The 13,637-nt window shown below is 35.2% G+C and overlaps 1 protein-coding gene across 9 annotated transcripts in view; it reads right to left on the bottom strand.

The window, feature by feature from the left end:
* LOC128983573 (glycerol-3-phosphate acyltransferase 1, mitochondrial) overlaps nucleotides 1–13,637 on the bottom strand; it is a 223,575-nt gene that overhangs the window by 20,262 nt on the left and 189,676 nt on the right. The window lies entirely within an intron of this gene.

Here is a 13,637-nt window from a genome sequence, read left to right as displayed (position 1 = left end):
AACTCTTACATACTATTTAAAAAAACTTCCTTTTCTTGGGCAGAGATGTAGTGGACTACATCTCTGCCGTACGTACTGTACGTTTAATTATCTATAAAACCTATTCAAAGTGTATAGGTTTTTTTTACGATCAATAACTATTATATGAAATATAGTCTAATTCAAACATAAACTTGAAGGGTGTAATGTATGTTGTCCTTGTACTATAAATACAATTTTTGTTTTCACAAAGCTTAATTTAAAAGAGTATTTCAATGAGCTCTACCTTCAAAATAAATAATAATTTTAAATTAAAAAGACTTTATACCCTGCAAAGCTATAGATTTGCCTTAATCACAGCATCAACGTAGGCAGCGGCGCAGCGTGGTGGGGCGTCTGTCGGGCAGCGTGTCGCTTTGCCGATTAATCGCACGTGCCTTCAAACTCACCTTGTACTTATTTGTTACCAATTATCCTACAAGAGTACCTAATGTGTCATGAGATATCAAATTTCATTTATATGAAGCACTGAATTAATATTATAAGAAAAGACTTTTGAAAAAAAAAATTTAATTAAGACCTGCACACAGCCCTAGATGTCGGACTAATAGGGGTTTTTACGCCAAATTAGGTGTAGAGATTTATCTAGTTTCTTGCCTTTTATCTTCTGAGTAAAGGATATAAAATATGGTATTTTTGTAAAGCTCTTAAAACGTTCTACAACTTTTTCCATAGGTTCTTTCTGATATATTGTATCAATAAACGGTATTAAGAAAAATTACACAAAATATTTTAAAATACGGGTTTTTGCAAAATTACAAAAAATATATTAAAAATACCACAAATGTGTAAACGTAAGAAAAGCCTGTAAAGTTATCTTTCAAACAAAAAAAGGTTTATCCCGATCGATACATGGTATGCGAAATACATACTTTAAAAGAAATCCTTTGCCATCATTATAATGACGTCATACAGTAGAACGTCGATAATCCGGATTAATTGGGACCAGACCCCATCCGGATTATCAAAAAAATCCGGATTTTCAAACATACGCTATTTTTATGCCTTCAAACTATAAAACTGTTAACAAAAACCTGAGAATTTACCTATATAAACAATAGCAGTAGGTAAATACAAGAAAAAACTAATTAGTTCAGTACTGCACTTTATTTAAACTGTAACACAAAATAATAAACAAAGAAAACAAGACAGTTCATGTACAGTAAACACAGGCACACAATAAATGATCGACAATACAGTACTAATACAGTACAGTCAAACAATAACTTCTATAAGCCACAAAATGAACACAAAATATGATCAACCAACGATACTGATGTACACTTTTAACCGCAAAAACAATAACCAAACGCAGATGACACAGTGTTTACAACATTCAGTTACGAGAGGAACTACAACTACAGTAGACTAGACATAAAATGGCCGCCCGATCAATAGTGGTTGTTCTGTGACCTTCAGAACCCCCTTCCTCTCCCGCTCCTGCACACCACACTCCCTCGTTCCACTCTCCCACCCCCAGCGCTCCCGCGCAAGTGCAATAACGAGCCACGCACGTCACGTATCAGTCCATTGTTACTGTATATTTTAATTGTCAAGGTAGCAAAACCGGATTATCGAAGGTCCGGATTTTTGACGTCCGGATTATTGACGTTCTACTGTAGCTGGAAAACGTGGGGGGTAGGAGGCAAACACCCAGGTTTTTTAAACTCCCCAGACATTAAACTAAAAGGTTATGCAAGAATATTTAGTATACGCAAGTTTGCACACTAAAGTAAAGTCAGCTGCAGGAGTAGCCCTGGGGAAGTTTGTAGGACCCTCTCATAATATATTCACCACACTCATTGTGTTAACAAATTGAGATCGCAGTACACAGTCGGAGTGTTCTGTGATCTGTCGAAGGCCTTCGACTGTGTTGACCATGACTTGCTCATGAAAAAATTGAATCACTATGGGGTGAGTGGTAATGCACTTCTCTGGGTTCAGTCCTATCTGGATAATAGGAAACAATCAGTCAAAATAAATAATATTGTTCAAAGTAATTATTAAAGCTGGTGTCCCTCAAGGATCAATTCTGGGGCCATTCCTTTACTTAGTCTTTGCTAATGATCTACCAAGTGCAGTTCATAACTCCAAATTAATAACATATGCAGATGATACTACTCTTTTATGTAAACACCCCATCCGGGTTAATTTATTTAAAATGCTAGAAAATGACTTATCTGCTATGAATTCTTGGTTTAAAGCTAATGGCCTTCTTTTAAATAAAAATAAAACTTTTGCTATTAATTTTCATTCCAACTACTCCAATTCAAAATACTCTGATGACTAATAATGACTTGTACTCTGATGACTCTTATGTCAAACCCTTATTGCAGACAGCAGCTTAGGGTTACACGGTGATCCTTCCTTGAAGTGGGATGAGCATGTAAATTTTTAACAAAAATTCTCCATAAAGGTCATTTTCTAATTCTAAACTTATAAAAAATCCTGGAGATAAATATTTTGAAAATGGTTTACTATGCATATATCTATTCAAACTTAACATATGGAGTGATATTTTGGGGCAATTCACAGTCTTCTCCGGCAATATTTAAGATTCAGAAAAGCATTGTCCGTGCTATGACAAATTCCCCCCATACTGCATCAGCCAAACCAATTTTCAGGAAACTAGATATTCTGCCTTTACCTTGCATTTTCATTTTACATACCCTTCTATTTGTTAAAGAAAATTTTCACAAATTCACTCTTTTAAAATCTACACATAACTATCCTACACGTAATTGTAATCTTTCTTTGCCGATACATCAAACAGCAGCTTTTGAAAAGACACCATTCTATACAGGCAGCCGATTATTTAATAAACTACCTTCTCATATTCGCAATGAATCTTCTGCCAAAGCATTTAAAAGAAAACTTGTTAAGTTGTTAACTACCTAAAAAGAGCCATATGTTTTATTCAGTAGAGGATTTCATTTTATATAGTAATAGTGGTTTGTAAAATGGTTCATGTGGAGAGTTTGTTTTCTCATTATGTTTAAGTTACATTTTAATTTAGTTTTTAACATTTTTGTATCATATTTTTGACATGTCATCTACCATTGAGGAAACTCCTCTGTATATGGTGTAATTTGTGACAATTTACATGAATAAATGAATAAATTTGGAGTAAACTTTATTGCAGATACTAGGTGTACAATGCAGTTGTCTGCTTGCAATAATGAGCCGAGCTAGCATATTAATCCAATACTTTTCTTACGTCAATGCTACCTGTTTCTCGTAAATGAGATATGGTTGCAGTATCCAATGGGGGATATCCCAACTCCGCGCGGTGGCCACATCTAATCTCTACACTACCCATCAATATTTAACTTGTACTCTTTGTGCTCTCAGATGAGATATGATGCGTATAATACAAAATATTCTAAATATATATATATACAGGGTTATTAAAAATGACGTTCCTGATTTTAATTATAAATATTACTGGGTTAATTTGTTTCAAGACTATTTTAGTTGGTATCATTGGAAAGAAAAACTCATAAAGTTTCATTTACATTGGTTTGGGTGCATATCAGCTGTTTGTCAAGGCAATTAATTGTTGTAAGTGTTGTGTAATGGCTGAATTTGAAGGCAGGAAAGCTTTTTTCCAGTTGGAATATTACATTAACCAGTCTGTTATTAGTGTGCAACGACACTTTAGAACCATGTTTAATGACTATCCTCCTAGTAACCACTATATTGGCAAGTGACACTTGAAATTTAAGAGAAATGGCTATATTTGAATGTTACTTGTACAGGGTGTCTACTACATTCTGGATAAAAAATTCATGGACAATTCCCGTACATTTAAGGACACTTTGCCGTAACCTTTGTCGGTGTCATTAGGCCTACCGAATAATTTTCCTGATTTGTCAAACTGTATTAATCTTGTTATTCACTGTAGTTGTACCAGAGAGAAAAGTAAATAATAATAGATAAGAGTTAAAAATAACAAAATAGAAATTTATTGAAAGTAAACAAACATAGGCCTACCTATACTTTAGGTAAAGCTTTTATAGTGTAACAGAGAAACGCAATCATTGTCTCCTGCGATAGGGACAAATATCTCCATCAGTCACGTAAACTTCATAACATAGCTTATCCGATCCAGGCCGATTAATTTGGCATGATTCGCCCTGGCACAACGTTAGGTTCTCGACTACTTTTGAAAAAAAAATCTTTAATTCATATTGTTACTCAATTCTTCAAGGTTTGGTAAGCGGCTATTAATAAGCAATAAGCACAGAGTAAGATTATTGTATTTTCATTTGCAAAGTTAATATCGACACATAGCAATCATTAGTTGTTTATCTTAGGCTCAATTACATTTTCTTAATATATTTTACAGCTCTTTCAAGAATCAAAATACCCAGGCCTAGACCTAATTATTTAGGAGGGCCTATATAAACTGAGTAACAAACAATGAGGTTATAATAGCAGCAAAGTCACTATCATCATTCTAGTTCATAAGATTTTGATTGCTTAAAGCATACAACTCAATAAATAAATATATGGGAAACAAAAAACATTGAAACCTGAATAGCCAACAATATAAGACAAAGATACAGAAAATGCAATGACATAATTTGAAACCAAGCAGGCCTACATAGTGATAAAACATTAATGCAAACAACAATGCTTGTGGTTTTGTCAATTGAAAGATAAAATGTCCATAAAAAAGGGGTTAACTTACAAAATAAGACTGTAGATTATTTACATGTTTAATATGAAACCATAAACAGTTTTATGGCACTAGGCAAGCCGCGGCGTCAGCCATTATAAAGCTATTATTTTCACACGATAAAATATGTTTGGGATCTAATAATAATTACCCTAGTAATAAAAAAAGAAGTTGTAAAGGAATAAAAGTGATACAACTTTTATGAGCTAGCTGCTGAGTCAACAGTTCTTGGAAGTACTTGACTTGACACTTGATTGTCGTGATAAAATATTTATGGGTTTGAGATTGTTAATGGGATTTTTATTGCATAATTACTCTAGTAATAAATTATGAAAATGTAAACAAACATCTGATAAACCTTTTATGTGCTCCCAACCAACTAGCGATCAATAAAATTATGGCCCATTAAAAATTTAAGGACATAGTCTAGCATTTAAGGACAATTCCCGTACATTTCATGGCCAGTAAAAATTTAAGTACAATTCCCGGTTTTCCCGGATTTCCCGGTTGGTAGACACCCTGTTGTAGTAGGGCTAAACTTAACAATGTGCTGCCTGAGATATGGAACGAGCTCGGTGGTCCGAATAATGACACGCCCCTGAACTGGCCTACAAGATCTCCGGACATCACCCCCTGATTTTTTTCTTGTGGGGATACATCAAAGATAAGGTGTACACACCACCATTATCAGATAGCATACTTGAGATCCAGCAAAGGATTACTAATTCTATCGAAACAATAGACCTAGACACACTTTTCAAAGTCTAGCAAGAGATTGACTACATTATTGACATCTGTCGTACCACAAGGGGTTCCCGTATCGAGCATTTACAGTTCTGTGTATCTGTGTCAAAACTTTTTGAGTTTTTCAAAAGTTGTAACCATTTTATTTCTTTGTATAACAAATAAAACTATATTTCATGTATGTATGAAATCATGAACATCATTTGTAATAACCCTGTGTATATATATATATATATAGAGAGAGAGAGAGAGAGAGAGAGAGAGAGAGGTGTGCGGATATCCGAAAAATCGGGTCGGATATCCGTATCCGAACCGAGCCTAAATTTGATATCCGACACTATCCGTTATATATCCGACTTTTTTGGATAGACAACATATTTTGACGTCTTGGACAGAAAACTAAATCTTCATAACCATCATTAGTTTCCCAGGACAAAATTACAGCAATAGGTTTCCAACGACGACGACCTTGAAGCTATATATAGACTTGCACTAATTCCCTAAATCTAAAGGACTGGCGAGTGGTATTCCAATCACAGGACAAGATACGTTGTTTTTCGGGTATTCATTGCCCGGTTTGACTTTGGATTGTCTTATTGTGTAGAAACTTTGAATAATCAAAAATAAAATTAGAACTAACCACGATTGTTTAGCATTGATTGTGTATACTAAATGATTAAATGATAGGGACCAGGGGAAATATACAAAATTTTGTCAAGATTTGAATTTCAACATCAAAATACAATATTGCACAATCATGATGTTTTAGGTCATTGACCTTCATTGCATCCGGTATTGCTGTTTCAGAAAAGAAGCACGTTGATAAATTTTAAATTGATATTCCCGTGGTTAAAAAGAATTATTTTATAAACCTATAAAACAAAATCATAAAATCTTACATAAAGATAATAACAATAACAGCAATTGTAAAAAGGGTACGGTATAAAGATAACAACGTCATACTTTCTCTTTGTTCTTCTAATTCTTGGGTTTCCCTTCATCACGCATTCAACAAGTTGCCTAGTTGCCATGGTTACTAATCACCCATGTCGTTATCAGCTTTTGTGTCATAGCGCATAGCAGGGGCAGGGATTTAGCATTTTGGCGCCTCTAGGCCCAAATTATTTTTCCGCCCCCTGTTCTGGTCACAGTTTCTTTCCCACAAACCTTTATTAAAAACTATATCATGCCTAAAGGCCTATGTTAATTGCTTGAACACCACTCCTCGTCGGAATTTTAGCACTGCAAGTTTTTTGAAGAATTGTCTTGGTTAGCCTTAACAAAATGCCGTCTTAAACACTTTTGGCAATTTTATGCTTTTAGCAAATGCTCACGCTTGTGGGACTGAAACAAAACAATCCAACCCACAGAGCATTTCTGCAAAAAAAACCATGTCTATTGATTCCAATTTCAGGCCCCCAAAACACGAACTCCATAACATTACGTGATACAGTACCATAGATTAAACATAGGCCTTTAATAGATTTGTCATCCTTAGGGATTAGCTGAAAACAATACTTTTTATTTAAGTTATATGTTATTTAAACCTAGTTTGTCCAAAATAAAACGATCTAATCATAAACAATAGGTCGTCCCCTGGTTATATTACAAGAAACTAAAACACTCTCAACGACAACATAGAACTATCCCCAAATTAATAGAAACAAAATTAAGTCAAAACTAACTTCCAGTGTCACCAACATATATGAACTAGACATGAAAAACAATATTTAGGATTAACAATATGATAACAAGTCGACTTGAGTTTATGGTTAATCTATGGTGGTACTGCATTCAGATTATATTTGCAAAGCAATAGTCCGGCCAACCATAATTATCCTCAGGTCTGAGCTGAGGAGAAAATGACACCAAATAGTGCTTTGGAGTGGATTTAATTTTTCTAAAACCTGTTGCAAACTCAGATATTTTTTTCGTTATTGAATTTTAAAGATAAACTTATCGTATTTTTAATATTCAAAACGTATTATATATTTTAACTTGACCCTGCAGGTTGCTGTAAACTGATCAAAAGATTAGTTAAAAATTTTCTTTTTGTGATGTGAGGTTGGTAACGGTGTCTAACGCATGCGCCCCTACCTAAACACTCCGATCAGTAGCACCGAGCCAGCATAGTGGCAGTGCAAAGAGTACAGTGGCAATACGATGCGTACCGCTCGGGCGCTCGACAACATCCCTACAGCCTACTCCTGTATAACCAATGTTCGTTACTATTGTGTCTAAATTAAATAAACTTAAGGCATTTGAGAAATATATTTGAACATTGTAAAATGTACAAACACTGAAACAAAAACATTAAATTGTACAACTGACTCACAACAGAAAACAATAAATAATTAACCAATCAGCTCGTATTAAAATATAGGAAAATAGAATATTATTAATTGACACTAGATTGAATATATATCAACTCTCCCCTCTTAATTCTTAGGGAGGATCTGGTCAGTGTGTCTGGTTCATATCAATCCATTGTCCTTTTTTATTCTGTACATGACATTGCCCACTCGACTGATGATCTCTCCTAATCTCCACTTTTCTTTGGATGCATAGTTCCTCGCTTGCACCTTTTGTCCCACACTGAACTGTCTTCCAATCTTCCTTTGTTCAACTCTAAACCATTCTGTTTTATCTGACATGACGTTTAGTTTAGTTCTGATGTCTCTGCCAAACTTCATCTTGTATGCAGACATTCCAGTTGTAGAGCTTGGTGCCTTCCTCAGCTGTGTGACTAATGCGTCGATCTTTGTTTGTATGTCACCTCGCTCCCCCACCATTGAATTTAGCCCCTTCTTCACGGTTTGTACGAATCTTTCTGCTTGACCATTGCTAGAAGGGTGAAATGTGACAAATTGCATTTTCTTTCAAATAGTTTTGAAAAGCCGTGCTGGTGAATTGTGTCCCGTTGTCTGTAACGACTGTCACTGGAAGACCAAACGTTGTAAATAGATGTTGTAGCTTTTTGATACACCATTCTGCTGTAGTAGATTTTGTATGTAATATTTCTAGCCATTTAGTATGGGCATCAATGATGACTAAGAAGTAATTTCCATTCATGGGCCCAAGGAAATCCAAGTGTATTCTCTCCCATGGGCCAGATGGTTCTTCCCAGGGGTGATTCCTGTCTTTTGGAGGTTCATTTCTCTTCTGGGAACATATCTTACAGTTTCTGACCAACTCTTCAATGTCTCTGTCCACATTCTTCCAGTACAAATAGCTTCTTGCCATTGCTTTCATTTTTGTCATCCCAAGGTGGCCCACGTGTAGTTCTTTGAGTGCTTCTTTCTGAAGAGATGAAGGTATCACAACCCTTATACCTCGAAAAACACATCCTTTGTGTAATGTGTACTCGTTGTTGTTTAATCCCATTGTCTCAAGATCATCTCCATTTTCAAGGGCTATCTTCACTTTAGAGAAAAAAGTATCCTTCTTCGTATGTTCTGCAATTGTCTCTTTGGTAAGTGGTAGCATAGATATTTGATTCTTCTGAAATTTTGAATAGAGATCTTCACCTTCTTCTAACTTTTCTACTGGGAATCTTGAAAGAAAATCTGCATTGGAGTGGTCTGAAGCTTTTCTGTATTCTATTTTATAGTCAAAACCAGCAAGGAAATGAGCGTAATTTAACAAACGTCTAGCTGACATTGCAGGTAGGGATTTTGAAGGATGAAAAATAGATACAAGAGGTTTGTGGTCTGTGACAAGAATGAATTTCCTGCCATAGCAGTATGGAAAGAACTTTTTCACACCCCAATAAATGGCAGTCGCTTCCTTGTCAATTTGACTGTATTGATTCTCACTTTTACTCAGTGATCTAGATGCAAAGGCAATTGGCTTTTCTGTTCCATCATTTAGCCGGTGTGAAATTACAGCTCCTAAGCCAGTTGGTGATGCATCTGTTGACAGTATTAAAGGTAATGACGGATTGTAGTGGATTAGAGTTTTGTCTTTGGCAATGTCCATTTTAACAGATTCAAAACTTCTTTCACATTCATCAGTCTATTCGAATTTCTTGCCCTTCTGTAAGAGTTTGTTCAATGGGTTTAGTTTCTCTGCCAGTTTAGGTATGAACTTATTGTAGTAGTTTGTCATACCTATGAAAGAACGTAATTGGTTGACATCACGAGGTCGCTTTGCTTCAACAATCGCTTTTACCTTTTCAGACCCTTTTTGAAGTCCATTTTCATCAATTGTATGACCTAAGTAAGCAATCCTTTTCTGAAAGAATTTACACTTTTCAAAATTCAACCTAAGGTCATGTTCCCTCATTTTATCAAGGACTAGCTTCAATCTTTGCACAGTTTCTTCATAATTTGATCCTTGTATGATAATGTCGTCAAAGAAGCATTTAACACCACTAATTCCTTGTAGTATTCTGTCCATGAACCTTTGCCATACTGATGGTGCTACCTTAACCCCAAACATCATTCTGTTGACTTTGTAAAGACCTTTTTCAGTACTTATAGTTTGCATATTTGAACTTTCCTCGTCCATTTGCATGTGCAGGTAAGCATTGCTTATGTCCAAGCTACAAAATAGCTTGCCTCCATTCATTTCTGCGAAAATGTCCTCTATCCTAGGTATTGGATGTTTGACGTCTTGTATCACTTTATTCAGTGTAGTTTTATAGTCTGCACACATTCTTACAGATCCATTGGGTTTAACCACTGGGACAATTGGCGTTCCCCACTGAGCATTGTTTACCTTAGTGATTATACAGGCATTCTCTAGTCGATTGAGTTTGTCTTCTACTTTTCCTTTAAGTGAGTATGGAACTTGCCTGGGTTTGATGAAAATGGGCTTGCAACCTTCTTGAAGGGATAAATGAACCTTCTCATTTGGAATACATCCAATTTCTTTTTTGAAAACATCAGAGAATTCTGTAAGGAGTTTAGAAAGATCACACGAGTTTTCTTGAATAGTTCGGATATCCCCAATTTTTAAGTTAATTCCCCTAAGCCACTCTCTTCCGAAAATAGGTTCAACATTTTGTCCAATAACATACAGCTTACCGAAGTATGCTTTGTCTTTGAAGTTAAACTCGACATACACTACCCCCTTTGGTTTGATAAGTTCGCCCGTGTAAGTTCTTAGTTGTACATGAGTTTGAAATAGCTTTTTACTCAAATTTAGTTTCTTATAATCCTTGTATGATATCGACGATAAAGCTGCTCCTGTGTCCAATTCCATTTGAATTGGCTTTCCTTCTAGTGTAACTTCAACCATGAACTTGTCAGAACCATTCATTTGTATCTTATATGTGTCGTACGTTGCGTGGTCAATATCACTTTCATTTTCACTGTCCTCGATCTGGTTGATATGCCTAGCTCTGTTCTTTGCCATGCAGACCCTGGCTAAGTGACCGACCTTATTACAAGAATTGCAGAATTCATCCTTATACCTGCAACTGTCATCTTTATGGAATTTATCCCCGCATCGATAGCACCGTCCACGTAGTTGGTCAAATGTAGAGCGAACTGTATGATATCTTTCGGTCTTCTTGGTTGGGCCTTTGCTTGCATATTGTTGTTGTTGCAGCATTTTTCTTTCAGTACTTCCTGTTACCTTAAGAACAGCAGCTGTTGTAGGATTTGATATAATGCTGCTCTCAAGTCTTGAGGATTCGAAGGAAATTGCAGCTTGCACTGATTCTTTGAAAGTACTTGTTTCTTTCTGTAGTAACTGCCCTCTTACATCATTATCTTTAAGTCCTCTAACAAACTGCATTCTTAGTAACATGTCTGATACCAATTTCCCACATTCACATTGAAAACGACAATCCTTTGCTAGTCTCTTCAGTTCCATTGAAAAATCCATCGTTGATTCGTCTTGCTGAACATGGCACAAAAATTTGTGTTGAAGAGAATATCTTCTTCAACTAAAGATTCGAGTTCAGATTGAGCATTTTCGAATCTGTTCCAATATGTCCGTAATGAAGACAACCGCACTGTGACTTCATCACTACTCATGTCTTCTCTAACTGTTTTATTTTGTACAATTGCATTGTAAGCTTTCCTAATTTGAATTTTGACTGCAGTTAATACCTTTTTAAGCTTAAGTATTTCACTCATCCTCGTCGCCAATATTGTGTCTAAATTAAATAAACTTTAACCCTTAGAGTGACAGGCGAGAAATAAAAGTAATGCTCAAAAAATGCCGATGATTTTTCCCGAAGGTCGCGCTAAAAATGCCGAGCGCGATCTGACGATTTTTAGGTTAAAATTTCGTAAAAATCGAATTTTCGATATTTTGACCAAACGAAAATCGATGTATCGCATCTAGTAACTTTCGACTCAATGTTAATATATGGGTTAAAAGAATCCGAGTATCCATTTGGTTGTTATGACAACTGTTCGATCATTATCATGGTGTAATTTGTGACAATTTACATGAATAAATGAATAAATGAATAAATTACGAAACGTCCGGTCAGCCGGACGTTGGCACTTTTGGCTCGTTCTAAGAACGTCCGGTCGGCCGGACGTCGGCACTTTTGGCTCGTTTTAAAAACGTCCGGTTCCCCGGACGTTGGCACTCAAAGGGTTAAGCATTTGAGAAATATATTTGAACATTGTAAAATGTACAAACACTGAAACAAAAACATTAAATTGTACAACTGACTCACAACAGAAAACAATAAATAATTAACCAATCAGCTGGTATTAAAATATAGGGAAATAGAATATTATTAATTGACACTAGATTGAATATATATCAGTTACCAATGTTGTACCAAAATTGATGCATGGTATTGTTGAAAAACTGTTTATATTTTCTAACAGTTATTTCTTCTAATGAATTTAAAAATTATAATGCTTTATTGGCAAGAGTTTTTTTTTATCAACTCGCAAAATATGTTAAGCTATGGCTATTTATTTTATTTTTAGATATTAAAAAAAATATTTTCCTCTCGGCCGTGCGCCCTCTGGGAGCTTGCGCCCATAGGCCTGGGCCTATTGGGAAATCCGGCCCTGAGCAGGGGGTAAAACTTGACAAAAATCTAGAGATGTGCGAGCACAGGTTTTTAAGGTTGAGTTCGAGTCGAGTAATTAACAAAAGATTCGATTCTCGAGTTCGAGTCGAGTTTAAACCAAAAAGATCGAAAGATGTGTAAGTTTAAGTAACTCCTTAGGCCTAGAGCATGTAACTTGTAAAATAACATTGTTACAAGCTGAAGTACAATTATTAATTAATTATTGATATTTGTGTAGTAACATATCAAAATAATGCATAGAAAATAATTTTAAAACAACAACAATAGAGCTCATAAATGATCTTCAACTTCTGTGAAAAATAGGTAAGTGAGCATAGGCCTAGGCCTATATTTATTTATCTAAAAATTAACTACATTAATCCCTATTGATAAGTACAGTAATATTGCTAATACTTGGCTAAAATTACTCAATACTTGCATCTATTAGTTATTAAGGTTGCAATTACAATATAAAGTTTAATATAGAGATTTATTCTAAAACTTGAAATTTTATTTCCTACCTTTTCACCTTTAGTTTTGTAAGTTTATTACCATTATTCTTAGTTGGTGTGGTTTTTCTAGCAGTAGGCCTACAAAATTTCCAATGGTTTGACAGTGGGTAAAGGAAAAATAAATCTTTAAATTAAAGAAAATTACATTTTTTAATCTTGTATGTTAATTTTAAACAAACATAGTGCGAAAATACTCAAAATGTATGTTAAAAATAAAGTACTTAAATTAGAGGTGCGCGGATATCCGAAAAATCGGGTCGGATTCGGTTCGGTTCGGATATCCGTATCCGAACCGGGCCCAAATTCGATATCCGACACTATCCGTTATATATCCGACTTTTTCGGATAGAATATATATTTTGACGTTTTGGACAGAAAACAAAATCTCCATAGCCACCATTAGTTTCCCAGGACAAAATTACAGCAATACGTTTCCAACGACCTAACAGCAAATGGCAAAGAAGCCGTATGATACAATACTGATAACTAGTTTAGTCGTTATCGGCTGTTTTGCTTTACGATTAGATTCGTCTGGAACGAACAGACATAAAGCAGAAAATAACTACCTATCTCCTGATACTAGGGGCGCTGCGTAATAGTTTTTTTACAGTACTGTTTCAAAGTAGAAAAATCTAGCCTACTACTGTGATGTTACGTAAACAATAGATTTAAT

This window comes from Macrosteles quadrilineatus, unplaced genomic scaffold (assembly GCF_028750875.1).
Source record: "Macrosteles quadrilineatus isolate MER2022 unplaced genomic scaffold, UCM_ALF_1.0 Scaffold_1__1_contigs__length_201487025, whole genome shotgun sequence".
Classification (NCBI taxonomy): domain Eukaryota; kingdom Metazoa; phylum Arthropoda; class Insecta; order Hemiptera; family Cicadellidae; genus Macrosteles; species Macrosteles quadrilineatus.
Note: the sequence above shows the minus strand (reverse complement) of the source record. Positions and strands in the feature narration are given on the sequence as shown.